The following is a 17,889-nucleotide window of genomic DNA, read 5'->3' on the forward strand; positions in this document are numbered from 1 at the left end:
CTTGTACATTAAATTGTACAGGCATATGAGAAGTATTTATTAGCAATTGATTTCTCTTCAAAGTAAGAATTCAGCATGCTAATCTGAATTGCATAAATTCTGAGAAAGAGGTCTACAGGGATATTATTCCTGACAGAAATAGCACCAATTCTAAGTAATTTTAAGACAAGGAACATATGGTATTGTTCTTGATATTCTCCACAGTACCCCCAGCACAATGCTACATGTGGAATAGGTTCTTAGTATTTGTTAAATACACAGATCAGCAGGTCTCTGGTACATGCTGCTGCTATCTGGTGTGTTTCTTTTTATTTGTTCATTGATTGAATTTCTTAGCTATATTTGGAAAAATTCTTTTGAACATTAAACTTAAAACATCAGAGTCCTCATTAGAATTCTATAAGACACATGGATCTTAGATATTTCTGTATTTTGTAAAGGGGCATATATAGGGCAGGCCATTGTAATGATCCATCAGTCACTCTTATCCTGATGAACCAAAGTGGTTTTAGGCAAAGGTAGGATTTAACCATTTAAGTGTTTTTTTGTTTTATTTTGACTGAACTCCACAGGTGAACTCAAAAATTTGAGCATGCTAAATATTCAAATTAGAGTCAGGTGCACAGTTATAAGCAGGTGCTCAATAAATAGTGCACTTGATAACAATGCTAAAAATGAGTGGTATAAGATTTACTCTATTAGAAGTGACTTACCAACCACACAAATTTTCGTCCTGGATTTCCAGTGGATTCTTTTTCCTAAGTTGTTATAATTCCTTACTCCTGTAAAGCTCTTTTAATATAAAACAGTGATTTCCAATTTGTATTTATCATATTTATTACTAAGGAATTGCATTTCCCCCACAAAATGAATAATTCAATTTAAAAATGGGCAGGAGACATGAATAGACATTTTCCCAAAGAAGGCATACAGATGTCCAGTAGACAAATGAAAAGATACTCAACATCACTCATGATTAGGGAAATACAAATCAAAACTATAGTGAGCTATCACCTCATACCTGTCAGAATGGCTAAAATCAACAACACAAGAAACAACGGGTGTTGGCAAGGATGTGGAGAAAGGGGAATCCTCCTGCACTGTTGGTGGGGATGCAAACTGGTGCAACCATTGTGGAAAACAGTATGGACGTTCCTCAAAAAGTTAAAAATAGAGCTACCCTATGACCCAGCAATTGTACTACTAGGTATTTACCCAAAGGACACAAAAATACTAATTCAAAAGGATACATGCACCCTGATATTATAGCAGCATTATCTACAATAGCCAAATTATGGAAACAGCCTAAATGTCCATTGACTGATAAATGGATGAAGAATATGTGAAGGATATATATATAACTTTTAATATATATATCATTTTTATGGACGAATATTACTTGGCCGTAAAAAAGAAGGAAACCTTTCATTTGCAATGATGTGGATGGAGCTAGAGAGTATTATGCCAAGTGAAATAAGTCAGGCAAAGACAAATATCATATGATTTCACTCGTGTGTGAACTTAAGAAATGAAACAAGTGAGCATATGGGGAAAAAAGAGAGGCAAACCAAGAAACAGACTTGACTATAGAGAACAAACTGATGATTACCAGAGGAGAGGGGAATGTGGTGGAAGGATGGGTTAAACAGGTGATAGGGATTAAGGAGTTCACTTATGATGAGCACCAGGTGTTGTATGGAAGTGTTGAATCACTAAATTGTACACCTGAAACTAATATACTGTATGTTAACTAACTGGAATTTAAATAAAAAGTTTAAAAAGGCATTTTTTTAATCTTCTTTCTTATTCTGGTTGCTTTAGAAAGCAGACTCTGAGAAAGGATTTGAGAGTGAGAGTTTATTTGGAAAATAGGGAAAACAAGAGGGCAGGAAAGTGGGGAACTATTACCAGGAAAGAAAGGTAGCTAATAAAGGGTGCATTATAAAGTCAGCTAGTGACTGGCTGTAGCTTAATTCTATGAGAAAACTCTGGGAAGTGGTTAAAAATATGTGTCTTGGGCAGCCCCGGGGTGGGGGGGGTGCTCAGCGGTTTAGCGTCGCCTTCAGCCCAGGGCCTGATCCTGGAGACCTGGGATCGAGTCCCATGTCAGGCTTCCTGCGTGAAGCCTGCTTCTCCCTCTGCCTGTGTCTCTGCCCTTCTCTCTCTCTCTGTGTCTCTCATGAATAAATAAATAAAATCTTAAAAAAAAAAAAATACGTGTCTCAGAATGACCCCAACTGAGAGATGAGGAAGCTGTAGCATTTATACACCAACTCATGAGATGAATCACTGGATGAGAACTTTTAGGGTGGGTGTGGGAGTGTTGATTCCTTGGCACCTTGGCCTGCTGGATGCAAGGGCTGGGGCTTTCTATCTTCTAGAATGGTGGGAAGAGTGAAAGGAAGGAGGCTTCAGGAGCAAAGATTCAGACACTGAGAGTGCAAGTTGTTGGTCAGAGCACAACAAAAGGCCAGGGCACTGAAAAGGGGCTACAGTCCTCTAGAGTTGGACAAATACACCCCTTAGAATAGCAGGTTGTGCCTTATATATATCATTATTTAATCAGATATTTTAATTCCATATTGTTAATTCAATTTTTCTTTTTTATTCTTTTGTGTCTTCTAGGCAAGTTATTAAATATTGTATTTGCTTTTTATTGTTGCCAGCCAGTGTTCAGTGTCCAAGTATTGTTTGACAAATGTTGCATTATGCAATACTTTCTTTTTTTTTTATTATTATTATTTTTTTTATTGGTGTTCAATTTACTAACATACAGAATAACACCCAGTGCCCGTCACCCATTCACTCCCACCCCCCGCCCTCCTCCCCTTCTACCACCCCTAGTTCGTTTCCCAGAGTTAGCAGTCTTTACGTTCTGTCTCCCTTTCTGATATTTCCCACACATTTCTTCTCCCTTCCCTTATTTTCCCTTTCACTATTATTTATATTCCCCAAATGAATGAGAACATATAATGTTTGTCCTTCTCCGACTGACTTACTTCACTCAGCATAATACCCTCCAGTTCCATCCACGTTGAAGCAAATGGTGGGTATTTGTCATTTCTAATAGCTGAGTAATATTCCATTGTATACATAAACCACATCTTCTTTATCCATTCATCTTTCGTTGGACACCGAGGCTCCTTCCACAGTTTGGCTATCGTGGCCATTGCTGCTAGAAACATCGGGGTGCAGGTGTCCCGGCGTTTCATTGCATTTGTATCTTTGGGGTAAATCCCCAACAGTGCAATTGCTGGGTCGTAGGGCAGGTCTATTTTTAACTGTTTGAGGAACCTCCACACAGTTTTCCAGAGTGGCTGCACCAGTTCACATTCCCACCAACAGTGTAAGAGGGTTCCCTTTTCTCCGCATCCTCTCCAACATTTGTTGTTTCCTGCCTTGTTAATTTTCCCCATTCTCACTGGTGTGAGGTGGTATCTCATTGTAGTTTTGATTTGTATTTCCCTGATGGCAAGTGATGCAGAGCATTTTCTCATATGCATGTTGGCCATGTCTATGTCTTCCTCTGTGAGATTTCTGTTCATGTCTTTTGCCCATTTCATGATTGGATTGTTTGTTTCTTTGGTGTTGAGTTTAAGAAGTTCTTTATAGATCTTGGAAACTAGCCCTTTATCTGATATGTCATTTGCAAATATCTTCTCCCATTCTGTAGGTTGTCTTTGAGTTTTGTTGACTGTATCCTTTGCTGTGCAAAAGCTTCTTATCTTGATGAAGTCCCAATAGTTCATTTTTGCTTTTGTTTCTTTTGCCTTCGTGGATGTATCTTGCAAGAAGTTACTATGGCCGAGTTCAAAAAGGGTGTTGCCTGTGTTCTTCTCTAGGATTTTGATGGAATCTTGTCTCACATTTAGATCTTTCATCCATTTTGAGTTTATCTTGGTGTATGGTGAAAGAGAGTGGTCTAGTTTCATTCTTCTGCATGTGCATGTCCAATTTTCCCAGCACCATTTATTGAAGAGACTGTCTTTCTTCCAATGGATAGTCTTTCCTCCTTTATCGAATATTAGTTGCCCATAAAGTTCAGGGTCCACTTCTGGGTTCTCTATTCTGTTCCACTGATCTATGTGTCTGTTTTTGTGCCAGTACCACACTGTCTTGATGACCACAGCTTTGTAGTACAACCTGAAATCTGGCATTGTGATGCCTCCAGATATGGTTTTCTTTTTTAAAATTCCCCTGGCTATTCGGGGTCTTTTCTGATTCCACACAAATCTTAAAATAATTTGTTCTAACTCTCTGAAGAAAGTCCATGGTATTTTGATAGGGATTGCATTAAACGTGTATATTGCCCTGGGTAACATTGACATTTTCACAATATTAATTCTGCCAATCCATGAGCATGGAATATTTTTCCATCTCTTTGTGTCTTCCTCAATTTCTTTCAGAAGTGTTCTATAGTTTTGAGGGTATAGATCCTTTACATCTTTGGTGAGGTTTATTCCTAGGTATCTTATGCTTTTGGGTGCAATTGTAAATGGGATTGACTCCTTAATTTCTCTTTCTTCAGTCTCATTGTTAGTGTATAGAAATGCCACTGACTTCTGGGCATTGATTTTGTATCCTGCCATGCTACCGAATTGCTGTATGAGTTCTAGCAATCTTGGGGTGGAGACTTTTGGGTTTTCTATGTAGAGTATCATGTCATCGGCGAAGAGGGAGAGTTTGACTTCTTCTTTGCCAATTTGAATGCCTTTAATGTCTTTTTGTTGTCTGATTGCTGAGGCTAGGACTTCCAGTACTATGTTGAATAGCAGTGGTGAGAGTGGACATCCCTGTCTTGTTCCTGATCTTAGGGGAAAGGCTCCCAGTGCTTCCCCATTGAGAATGATATTTGCTGTGGGCTTTTCATAGATGGCTTTTAAGATGTCGAGGAATGTTCCCTCTATCCCTACACTCTGAAGAGTTTTGATCAGGAATGGATGCTGTATTTTGTCAAATGCTTTCTCTGCATCCAATGAGAGGATCATATGGTTCTTGGTTTTTCTCTTGCTGATATGATGAATCACATTGATTGTTTTACGGGTGTTGAACCAGCCTTGTGTCCCAGGGATAAATCCTACTTGGTCATGGTGAATAATTTTCTTAATGTACTGTTGGATCCTATTGGCCAGTATCTTGTTGAGAATTTTTGCATCCATGTTCATCAGGGATATTGGTCTGTAATTCTCCTTTTTGGCGGGGTCTTTGTCTGGCTTTGGAATTAAGGTGATGCTGGCTTCATAGAACGAATTTGGAAGTACTCCATCTCTTTCTATCTTTCCAAACAGCTTTAGGAGAATAGGTATGATTTCTCCTTTAAACGTTTGATAAAATTCTCCTGGGAAGCCATCTGGCCCTGGACTCTTGTGTCTTGGGAGGTTTTTGATGACTGCTTCAATTTCCTCCCTGGTTATTGGCCTGTTCAGGTTTTCTATTTCTTCCTGTTCCAGTTTTGGTAGTTTGTGGCTTTCCAGGAATGCGTCCATTTCTTCTAGATTGCCTAATTTATTGGCGTATAGCTGTTCATAATATGTTTTTAAAATCGTTTGTATTTCCTTGGTGTTGGTAGTGATCTCTCCTTTCTCATTCATGATTTTATTAATTTGAGTCTTCTCTCTCTTCTTTTTAATAAGGCTGGCTAATGGTTTATCTATCTTATTAATTCTTTCAAAGAACCAACTCCTGGTTCTGTTGATCTGTTCCACAGTTCTTCTGGTCTCGATTTCGTTGAGTTCTGCTCGAATCTTTATTAACTCCCTTCTTCTCTTGGGTGTAGGATCTATTTGCTGTTTTTTCTCTAGCTCCTTTATGTGTAAGGTGAGCTTTTGTATTTGAGTTCTTTCCAGTTTTTGAATGGATGCTTGTATTGCGATGTATTTCCCCCTTAGGACTGCTTTTGCTGCATCCCAAAGATTTTGAACGGTTGTATCTTCATTCTCATTAGTTTCCATGAATCTTTTTAATTCTTCCTTAATTTCCTGGTTGACCCTTTTATCTTTTAGCAGGATGGTCCTTAACCTCCATGTGTTTGAGGTCCTTCCAAACTTCTTGTTGTGATTTAGTTCTAATTTCAAGGCATTATGGTCTGAGAATATGCAGGGGACAATCCCAATCTTTTGGTATCGGTTCAGACCCGATTTGTGACCCAATATGTGGTCTATTCTGGAGAAAGTTCCATGTGCGCTTGAGAAGAATGTGTATTCAGTTGAGTTTGGATGTAAAGTTCTGTAGATATCTGTGAAATCCATCTGGTCCAGTGTATCATTTAAAGCTCTCGTTTCTTTGGAGATGTTTTGCTTAGAAGACCTATCGAGTATAGAAAGAGCTAGATTGAAGTCACCAAGTATAAGTGTATTATTATCTAAGTATTTCTTCACTTTGGTTAATAATTGATTGATATATTTGGCAGCTCCCACATTCGGAGCATATATATTGAGGATTGTTAAGTCCTCTTGTTGAATAGATCCTTTAAGTATGATATAGTGTCCTTCTTCATCTCTCACTACAGTCTTTGGGGTAAATTTTAGTTTATCTGATATAAGGATGGCTACCCCTGCTTTCTTTTGAGGACCATTCGAATGGTAAATGGTTCTCCAACCTTTTATTTTCAGGCTGTAGGTGTCCTTCTGTCTAAAATGAGTCTCTTGTAGACAGCAAATAGATGGGTCCTGCTTTTTTATCCAGTCTGAAACCCTGCGCCTTTTGATGGGGTCATTAAGCCCGTTCACATTCAGAGTTACTATTGAGAGATATGAGTTTAGTGTCATCATGATATCTATTCAGTCTTTGTTTTTGTGGACTGTTCCACTGAACTTCTTCTTAAAGGGGAATTTTAAGAGGCCCCCTTAAAATTTCTTGCAGAGCTGGTTTGGAGGTCACATATTCTTTTAGTTGCTGCCTGTCTTGGAAGCTCTTTATCTCTCCTTCCATTTTGAATGAGAGCCTTGCTGGATAAAGTATTCTTGGTTGCATGTTCTTCTCCTTTAGGACCCTGAATATATCCTGCCAGCCCTTTCTGGCCTGCCAGGTCTCTGTGGAGAGGTCTGCTGTTACCCTAATACTCCTCCCCATAAAAGTCAGGGATTTCTTGTCTCTTGCTGCTTTAAGGATCTTCTCTTTATCTTTGGAATTTGCAAGCTTCACAGTTAAATGTTGAGGTGTTGAACGGTTTTTATTGATTTTAGGGGGGGATCTCTCTATTTCCTGGATCTGAATGCCTGTTTCCCTTCCCAGATTAGGAAAGTTTTCAGCTAGAATTTGTTCAAATACATATTCTGGCCCTCTGTCCCTTTCGGCGCCCTCGGGAACCCCAATTAAACGTAGGTTTTTCTTCCTCAGGCTGTCGTTTATTTCCCTTAATCTATTTTCATGGTCTTTTAATTGTTTGTCTCTTTTTTCCTCAGTTTCCCTCTTTGCTATCAACTTGTCTTCTAGGTCACTCACTCGTTCTTCCACCTCGTTAACCCTCGTCGTTAGGACTTCTAGTTTGGATTGCATCTCATTCAATTGGTTTTTAATTTCTGCCTGATTAGCTCTAAATTCTGCAGTCATGAAGTCTCTTGAGTCCTTTATACTTTTTTCTAGAGCCACCAGTAGCTGTATAATAGTGCTTCTGAATTGGCTTTCTGACATTGAATTGTAATCCAGATTTTGTAACTCTGTGGGAGAGAGGACTGTTTCTGATTCTTTCTTTTGAGGTGAGGTTTTCCTTCTAGTCATTTTGCTCAGTGCAGAGTGGCCAAAAGCAAGTTGTATTGGGAAAAAGAGAAAAAGAGAGGAGAGAAAGAAGGAAAGAAAAGAGAAAGAGAAAAAAAAAGGGAAGAAAAAGAAAAAAAAACAAAAAAAAAGAAAAAGAGAAAGAAAAAGAAAGGAGAAAAAAAGGGGGTGGGGGAAGGAAACAAATCAAAAAGCAAAACAAAACAAAAACAAAAACAAACAAACAAAAAAAGAACCACCGGGGAGTATCTTCTGATTCTGTGTACTTTAAGTCCCTTGGCTTCTCCTGGAAGTTGTCAGTCTAGCTGGTGTTCTGGGGGAGGGGCCTGTTGTGCTGATTTTCAGGTGTTAGCAGTTGGGGGAGCTGCTGTGCCCCTGCCTGGTGCAGGGCTCGGTGGGGGTTGTTTACCCCGTGAGGCCGCAGGAGGAACAGCCCCAGTGGCGGGGCAGCTCTGGAGCCCTGGATTCAGCTCCGGCAGGAACTCCGTCTGCAGGGCCTGGAGGCTCCGGGGCGGGGCCGCGGATCTGCTCAGCTGGGGCAGGAGCGTCCTCGCTGTCCTGGGCCCTCCCGGCCTCTGCCTGTCCCGGGGGAGGCCGGATCCTGGGCTGTGTCCCGGCGCCCTGTGCTCCGGAGCCTGCGCTGGTGGATTCGCGCTCCCGCCCCGCAGCCCCCTCCGCGGAGCCGCCGCCCAAGCCCCTCCGAGCTGCTCCGGGTCCCGCCGTGCGCGCTGCAGCCCTTAGGGAGCTCGGCGCACTCTCCTGGGCGCGCAGTTGCTGTTACTGTCCCCGGGAGCCCGAGGGCATCCCCGCCCTCCTGGGTCCTGCTCCAACTCCCTGCGAGCCCCTTTCCCCCGGGAAGGTCGGTGCAGCTCCTGCTCCTCCGGGACGGGGCTCTCCTGTCCTGGGGACACTCGCCCCGGCCTCAGCCCGGCTCCTCGCGGGGCCCCTCCCCCTTGGAGGCCTTTGTTCCTTTATTTCTTTTTCCCCGTCTTCCTACCTTGATAGAAGCGCGAACTCTTCTCACTGTAGTGTTCCAGCTGGTCTCTCTTTAAATCTCAGGCCGAATTCATAGATTTTCAGGATAATTTGAAGGTTTTCTAGGTAGTTTGGTGGAGACAGGTGATTTGGGGACCCTACTCTTCCGCCGTCTTGCTCCTCCCCCCTATGCAATACTTTCTGCTTGTACGAAATGTATTAAGAGTTATCATCCTGAGTTTTGACATATATGTGTTACATTTTCAAAGTTTCTCTTGATTACTTTTTTGTTTCCTCTCTAGAAATCTTGAATATGTCTTTTGAATTCAACCCTACTTAATTCTCTAGGGCATAACCATGGTTTCATTACCTTACATTTCTTTAGCGTTTCTCCTCCTATCCCCAAATACTTACCAAAAATGTTATATATGTGCTCATAATAAAGAAATTGAATCAGAGTGTAACCATTAGCCTCAATCCAATTCCTCATTATCATCACCTCTCAGAGGTAGATCTGCTTAATTCTCTGGCTCCAAAATTTAATATTTGTATGACCCTGGACAAGCTATGTTACCTGTCTGTGCCTCAATTTCCTCAGCTACAAAACAGGCATAATGAAATTTCACACCAATAGGCATGTTTTGAGAATTTATGGAGATAATTCAGGTGTAACTCTTAGGACAGAGGTTAACATATAGTGTGTGTTTTATAAATGTTAGCTACTATTATATCTCTTTTCCACATATGTAAATGCATGTCAGGGTTTTTTTATTCCCCCCACAAAAATGGAGCTATACAAGTGGTTCTGACTTTAGCTTATCTATATATCTACCTGTTCTTTTTAATAATTGCATAGTATCCCAGGCCTCTATTAATGAACCATTTTGTAGTTTTACAGTGTTTGTCACTGTATGTGAGGCAATTACCTAATAAATTGAAAAATGGGATTTTTATTTTTATTTATTTATTTTCTATTTTTTTAATTTAAATTCAATTTGCTAGCATATAGTATAACCCCCAGTGCTCATCCCATCAAGTGCCCTCCTTAGTACTCGTCACACAGTTACCCCATCCCTCCAGCCACCTCCCCTTCTGTAACTCTGTTTCCCAGAATTAGGAATCTCTCATAGTTTGTCTCAATAGTGGGATTTTTATATTGCTTTTCTCTCCTGTCAGATTGTCCAATATTCAGAATTTAGCATACATTGGAGTTTTCTCACTTTATTATAATAATCTGTATGCCTCTGGACTCTGGTTATTGCTTATAAATATTTGGGCTATGAAATAGATGGTAGATGGATAGATAGATAGATAGATAGATAGATAGATAACCTATTGCATCAGTTAGAATTAGGCTTGTTTGCAAGTAACAGAAATCCAAAAGAACAGTGGTCGTACAAGACAGAATATTTCTCTCTTAGGAAAAAGTCTAGATATTCTGTGTAAATGGTGCCCTCAAAGTTGTGCAAAGCTCAACCTATGAGGTCCAAGAAGATTGTTTGAGATTCAGCCATCACAGCTGCATTCCAGCTAGCAGGAAAGAGGAATAAACAAAGAAAAGAGGGCAAAAGGCTCACCAACTACATTTTAAAATGTAGTTATAAGACATAAAATTGACCATTTAAACCATTTTTAAATGTATGGTTAGGTTAGTGGCATTAAGTACATTCATATTGTTGGGCAATCATCACTAATATCCATCTCCAGAATTACTTTTCTCTCTTCCCAAACAGAAACTCTGAACCCATTAAATAATAGCTCCCCATTCTCTCTTCTCCCCAGCCCCTGGCACCATTCTACCTTCTACCTTTACAATTTGACTACTTGAGTTATCTCATATGAGTACAGTTATGCAGTATTCGTCTTTTATAATTTATTTCACTTAGCATCACATTTTCAAGGGTCATCCATGTTGTAGCACATGTCAGAATTTCCCTTATTAAAAAAAAAGATGTATTTATTTGTGAGAGAGAGAGAGACACAGAGACAGAGATGGAGAGCAGGGGCGATGGGCAGGGGGAGAGAGAGAGACTCTAGCTGACTCCCCACTGAGTGTGGAGCCCAATGCAGGGCTCTATCTCAATACCCTGAGATCATGACCTGAGCCAAAACCAAGAAATCAAGAGTCAGACACTTAACCAGCTGAGCCACCCAGGCACCCCTCCTTCCTTTTTAAGGCTGCTACATTTTATTTATCTGTGTAACCATCAACGAACTAGTGGATTGCTTCTACCTTTTGGCTATTGTCAATAAGGGTGCTGTGAAATATGGGTGCCCAAATATCTGTTTGGGTCCTTGCTTTCAATCCTTTTGGATATTAACCCACAAGTGGAATTGATAGATTATATGGTGGTTCTATTTTTAACTTTTTAAGGAATAGCTATTCTGTTTTCCACAGTGGCTGTATCATTTTATATTCCCACCAGCAATGCACAGGGGTTCCAATTTCTCCATATCCTCACCAAAATTTGTTATTTTCTGATTTCTTGATTATAGCCATCCTAATGGGCATGAGGTAGTATCTCATTGTGTTTTTGATTTGCATTTCTCTAATGATCAGTGATATTGAATATCTTTTCAGGTATTTATTGGCCATTTGTATATTTTCTTTGGAAAAATGTTATTTAACTCCTTTGTCTATTTTTTAATTGGATTTTTTTGTTGCTGTTGTTGAATTGTAAGGGTTCTTTATATATTCTGGGTATTAATTCCTTATCAGATATATGATTTGCATGCATTGCCTTTTCACTCTGTTGATGGTGTCCTTTGATGCATGAAAGGTTTTCATTTAATACAATTTATCTATTTTTTTCTTTTGTTGCTCATGCTTTTGTTGTCATATTCAAGAAATCATTGCCAAACCCAATGTCATGAATTTTTTCCCTGTTATCTTCCAAGAGTTTGATAGTTTTAGCTCTTATGTTTAGGTCTTTGATACATATTGGATTAATTTTTGCACATGATGTTAGAAAAGGGTCCAATTTTACTCTTTTGCACATAGATACCTAGTTTTTCCAGCAACATTTGCTTGAAAGACACCAACTACTTTTATTAAAAGGGTCCTGTAAACTGCCACATAATACTTTTATTTTAACTTAGTCCCAGGGTTTCACTTAGCTGCAAGGTTGGCAATTTAAGTAGGAGAAGCTATTTTAGTTAAAAATAAAATTCAAAACTTTAATCTTTTCCTTTTCTTCTTTGATTATCTTGAAGATGCTACAAAATAGCATTGTACAATGATGCGCATTCAGGTGTCTGTATTAATGTTGAGAGCAGGATAATTGTATTTTATACACGTGATATAGTCTTAAGGGCTAGTATAATATCTCAATAGGAATAAATGTAAAATAAATGGTAGTAGTGGAGTTGGTGGGGCTGAAACACTTTTACAGAGCCTATAAATCTATTATGGTGATACTGATCTTGCTGCTGAGTCACCAGTATTATGTTTTCCATTATTCTTGCCCAGATACTTGAGGATTTTTAAAGGTTAAAGATGTATCTGCTACATTCAAGTGTCTTGGCATCATTTCAAATATTTTGCAGTGTGCCCTATTCTAAACAAACAATAGTGGATGTTGTAGACTTCGGCTTTCTTCAGAGCAATTTATCACATTTAACTTTTCCTACAAAGTTATTGATATGGGAATGTTTTCAAGCACCAACATCAGCACTTGATGGCATTTTTTGGCTATTAAAAACAATTTACATTAAAATAATGGTGAATGTTAAACAGCAGAGTGATCACCAAAATTATTCCATTCCAAACCAAATAATTGGGATGTTCCTAGTGTATGAAGGATAGATAGCTAGGCATTTCTGTTGAGCAGTCATGGTGACAAAAGCATGAAAAATATTTACTTTCCTACTAGCTCTGAAACTGCAGTTTTTAATAATTTTTTTCTTGATAATTAAAAAAATAATTTTAAACTAGCATCTAAAATGAGACTCTTATATTAATATTTTTGATGTGCAGGGCACCTGGGTGCCTCAGTTGGTTAAGCTTCTGCTTAAAGGTCCTGGGATAGAGCCCTGCATTGGCTCCCTGCTCAGCTGGGAGTCTGCTTCTCCATCTCTCTCTGCCCCTCCTCCTGCTCTCTCTCTCAAATAAATAAAATCTTTAAAAAATATTTCTGATGTGCTATTTCAACTTTGCATAAAGTAGTACTATACTGAGTCTTGGTGTATCTTGTGTTTTGGTCATGTGATTGATGAAAGAGAAATAGATATCTGAAGTGTTTAAGTTTAAAAGTCCTATTTTTGGGGGGGTCCCTAAGTGGCTCAGTTGGTTAAGTATCTGCCTTTGGCCCAGGTCATGATTTCAGGGTCCTGGGATCAAGCCCTGCGTTGGGCTCCCTACTCAGCAGGGAGTCTGCTTCTCTCTCCTCTCCTTCTTTCCCTCCTAGCTGCTCATTGTCTCTTTCTCAAATAAATAAATAAAATATTTTTTTAAGTCCTACTTTTTAAAGGAATCCAACTTGGTTTCCAAAACCAGGATGTAGATGGGAGGATGGAGAGGGGAAAATATAGATGAAACAAAATTGACCATAGGTTGTAATTATTGAAGTGATTAGTAAATGGGAGTTCTATTATCCCCTTCACTTTTGTGTATGTTTAAAAATTTCCATGATAAAAGTTAAAAATAAAGAAGGCTTGTTCTCTTAACATGAAGTTGTATCTAATTAGATTGGTTTTCTCCCTCTTCATTTTTCTATCAGAAACATAGGAAAAGGTAGGGAGGGGCAAGATAGCACATATACATTGGTCAGAGAGCTCTTTTGAAAGAGATCGGTATTATTTATGAAATTGATTGCCTTGAGGACAATGAGATTTTTACTTTCTCTTTTAATATATATATATTTTAAAGATTTTATTTATTTATTCATAGAGACACAGAGAAAGAATGAACACAGACAGAGGGAGAAGCAGGCTCCACGCAGAGAGCCCGACGTGGGACTCGATCCAGGGTCTCCAGGATCACGCCCTGGGCTGAAGGCGGCACTAAACCGCTGCGCCACCGGGGCTGCCCTTTTTTTAAAAGATATTTTAAAAATATTTTTTTTTAAATTTATTCATGAGAGAGAGAGAAACAGGTTCCAGGCAGGGAGCCTGATGTGGGACTCGATCCCTGGACTCCAGGATCACACCCTAGGCTGAAGACGGCTAAACTGCTGAGCCACCCGGGCTGCCCAATTTTTACTTTCTCAATCTAAACTTGAACATTCTAAGACCCAATAGAAGTTTCCTGTGGTAGGAGATAAACCCCATTGACAGTGTGTGGCATCCTGATATTGGATGAAGGAGAACTTAACTCAGGTGTCACTGCCTCAGGCGGAGGCCTGTGAGTATGAGTATTCCTGATAGACAGAAACCACGGAAAGAAAGTATATTTAATTCTTGGGATTCACCCTCACAGCTTTCCCTCTAGACTCAGAAAATTAATTGTTTCTTCTCCTGTTCAAAGTTAACTCCCACACCTAAACTGTTGATCACATTTATTTCATCTCCTGTGGGATTTTACAACACCAATTGCTCCCTTATTCCTCTCTCATATGTTCACCTTTTCTATCGACTGGCCCCTTCCCCACAGCAGGAAAGTGTATTCAGATCTCCCATAACTTCCCATCCTCCTATAGCCAAGACTGCCTCAAGGGGGCACCTGGCTGGGTCCCTGGGTAGCACAGGGCTCTTGATTTCATTGAGTTCAAGCCCCACATTAGCCATAGAGCTTACTTAAAAAAAAAAAAAAAAAAAAAAAAGGACAGCTCCAGACCCCTTTCTCTTTCCATTCCTAAATAATTCCTCAAAATAATTGTGTGTACTTTTTTTATCCTATGTCTTAACCTTTATTTTACTGTAATTAGACCACAACCACTATATTCCTGAAACTGCAATGCTAAAGATCACTAATTGCCTAATGAACAAATCCAATGGCCAGTTTTAATTCCTTGCCTTATTTAATCTCTCTAATTGCTTCTAAAAAAAACAACTATAAGCCAGACACACCTTTAGGTGCTTTATAAAGATTAGCTCCTATAACAAACCTATGAGGTAGTTACCATTTTTATCTCTGTTTTGTAGATACACAGAAAGATTGAGTAATTTGTCCAGGATCACTACCATCTACTCCTTTATTTCTTTAATGTTTTTGTTTAGGTTGATTCGTTTCTGAGATGACAGCTGGGGTAGTCAGAATAGTGCACACACACCCCTAGCCACCCATGACTTAATATCCTTAGAACCTCTGAATATGTTAGGTTACATGGCAAAGGAGAATTAAGGTTGCAGAGAGATTAAAATGACTGATCAGCTGGTAGGGAGAACAACCTGAATTATTCAAGTGAACCCAATATAATTACAAGAGTACTCAAAAGTGGAAGAGACAGAGACAGAGACAGGCACAGCCAGAAGGAGAGCCTGGAAGAAGGTGGTATGATGGCAGAAGCAAGAGTGATGTGGCATAGAATGATAAAGACTGGAGTTGCTATTGCTGGCTTCGAAGACTGGAAAAGGCCAAGGAATGCTGATGACCTCTAGGATCCAGAAGAGGCAAGGAAACCGCTTCTCCTCCAGAATCTCTAGAAAGGAATGCTGCTCTGCTGACACCCTGGGTTTAGACTAGTAAGACATAGGTTGGACTTCTAAAGCTAAAGAACTGTAATAAATTTGTGTTATTATAAGCTGCTGAAGTTGTGGTGATTTGTTAAGGCATCAATAAGAAACTCATACCATAGCCTATCTTGGCTACTTTGACCATTTCTTCCCAGGGTCCTTTCCTGGTTCCTTTTACTCTGATACCCTAATGGTTGTTGTTTCCCAGAGTTCTGTCCTTAGCACCTGTTCTCATCACATACATTTACTCTGGGTAATGTTACCCATTCTAATGGGCTTGACCACTATTTATACTCTGATTCTCAAATCTCTAATTCTAACCCTCCCAAATCCTGAACTTAAGAACTTTGCATCTGACAGCCTCTAAGATTTTCTACCTCAATGTCTAACTGGCCACTCAAACTTACTGTATACCCTCCTTCTAAGAAGCATCAATTCCTCCTTTATTTTCTGTTTAGGATATACCCTTCGGTAGATCTGTAGATAGATAAGTAGATGATATCAAGCCAGAAACTCAGAAGTCATTGTTATCTTTCTTTTTCCTTATCCCCTAAAACCCAACAGTAGATGAGTCCTATTAATTTCACCTCTTTGATATCTGTATAACCCATTTTCTTCTCTCCATCCCACCACCACCTCCTACATCATTATGTGCCTGGTTCTTCTGACTTCTCTGGACTATAACTATTGCTTTCTGCCTAGCACTCACCCCTCCCCAATTTTTTTTCCATATAGCCACCACAGGTGCTTTTCAAAACACAAATCTAATTATGTTACTTCATTGCTTAAAATTCTTTAGTGTTTACTCACTCCCTCAAATGCAAAACAAGGCAAAATAAGATCTGGCCCCAGCCCAGCTCCAGTCTCATGTGTTCCGGTCATACTGGAGTACTCACGGTTTCCTGTTGAGCTGTGCTGTTTATTGCTTTGTGCCTTTGCAATCCTAGTCTTGCTGCTTGGAACCCTGTCCTTGTCTTTTTCTACCTACTGTCGGCTCAAACATTACCTCATGTGTGAAGCCTATCTTGTTCTTCTCAGGTAGAGTGAAATACACTCTTTTGTTCTGTACTTTTCTCTTAGAGTGACTTTTGGTCCCTACTGTATTTCTTTTCCTGTCTACCTTCCCCACGAAACCGAAGCTCTTAGTGAGTAACAAGCAGGTTTTATTCACCTTTCCATTCCTGCCACCCAAGATAATGTCTAGCTTATGGATAAGACATGCATTAATTGTTGAACACATGAAAGATTTGAGAATAGAGTCAGAGGGAAGCAGGTAAGTGAGGGGCTCTTAGAAACCTCTGTGACTGCTAGAGGACCTAAAATACTGTTGAAGCCGATAATGTGGTGAACTTGAGCTTAATAACCCTTTGTGGTCCATTCACTGACATGGAAAACTAGTCCATATTCCCCATGGCGTAGGTCAATGTCTGGCAAACAGTACATGGTTAAGAACTATGTATTAAATGAAGGATTGGATATGTAAAGGGATGAAGGAGAGACCATGATGGGGGTGACGGTAATTGGGAAGGAAGAGTAGAATTACATACTATTGCAAGGAGCAGCGCTGAGAGCATAGGTATGGAGGTGAAAATGAAGCAAGTTAGAGAAAAAAGGAATAGAGCAGTTAAATAGTACAAAGCAGTTAAATAGTACAGGCAATAAAGGATGTGGGGGTGAAGACAGGGAGATGTGAAAATGACGAAGACAAATCTGGCAGATAAGGAGACCCAATGAGATATCTTAGTGCTCCAAGTGTGAGGTATTGAGGGCCGAAACCAGGAGATGGTATGGGATTAGAATGGAAAAGGGCTGTGTGAAATAAAGAAAGGCTCATCAGGAGAACTTAATGAGTGACTCCATATAGAAAAGAGAGTGGAATTAAGAATGATTCCAAGATTTTGAACATCAGAGACATGACCAAATTAAGCAAGCCCAGGAAAGGGAGTTGGCTTTGCAACAAAATGGAAGACTTTAGCTTTCCCAAAGGTTTTAGAAGACTGTGATAGAAATAGGAGGCATCATGGCCCTTTTAAAAAACTAGATTAAAAGCACACTTGGGTGGCTCAGTAGTTGAGCATCTTCCTTTGGCTCAGGTCATGATCCCGGGGTCCTGGAATTGAATCCCGCATTGGGCTCCCCACAGGGAGTCTGCTTCTCCCTCTGCCTCTGTCTCTCTCTCTGTGTCTCTCATGAATAAATAAAACCTTTAAAAATAACAGTAGATTAAGATAAACAGATTTTTTCTCATAAATTCTAATAGTTGTGTAATCTATAAATTAAACATTACTGTAGTTTATTCTTTTCTCAAATTACAAAATAAATACATAATTAATAGAAAGGACTTGGAAAACACACATACACACACACACAAACACACACACAGACATTAGCCATAATCCTATCACAGAGCCATAACAACCAAAGTCAAAATTTGGTAATACATCATTTGAATAAGTTTCTGATGGATTAATGTCTTATGCACAGTTTTTCCATCAGAAATACCATTATTTTTCAATGTATTTACATAAGATCTGTTCATTCTCATTTTCCTTCAATTCTACAAATCCCACTCTTCTAAAGGAACCA

The sequence above is a fragment of the Canis aureus genome, chromosome 25 (assembly GCF_053574225.1).
Source record: "Canis aureus isolate CA01 chromosome 25, VMU_Caureus_v.1.0, whole genome shotgun sequence".
In the NCBI taxonomy this organism is placed as follows: Eukaryota; Metazoa; Chordata; class Mammalia; order Carnivora; family Canidae; genus Canis; species Canis aureus.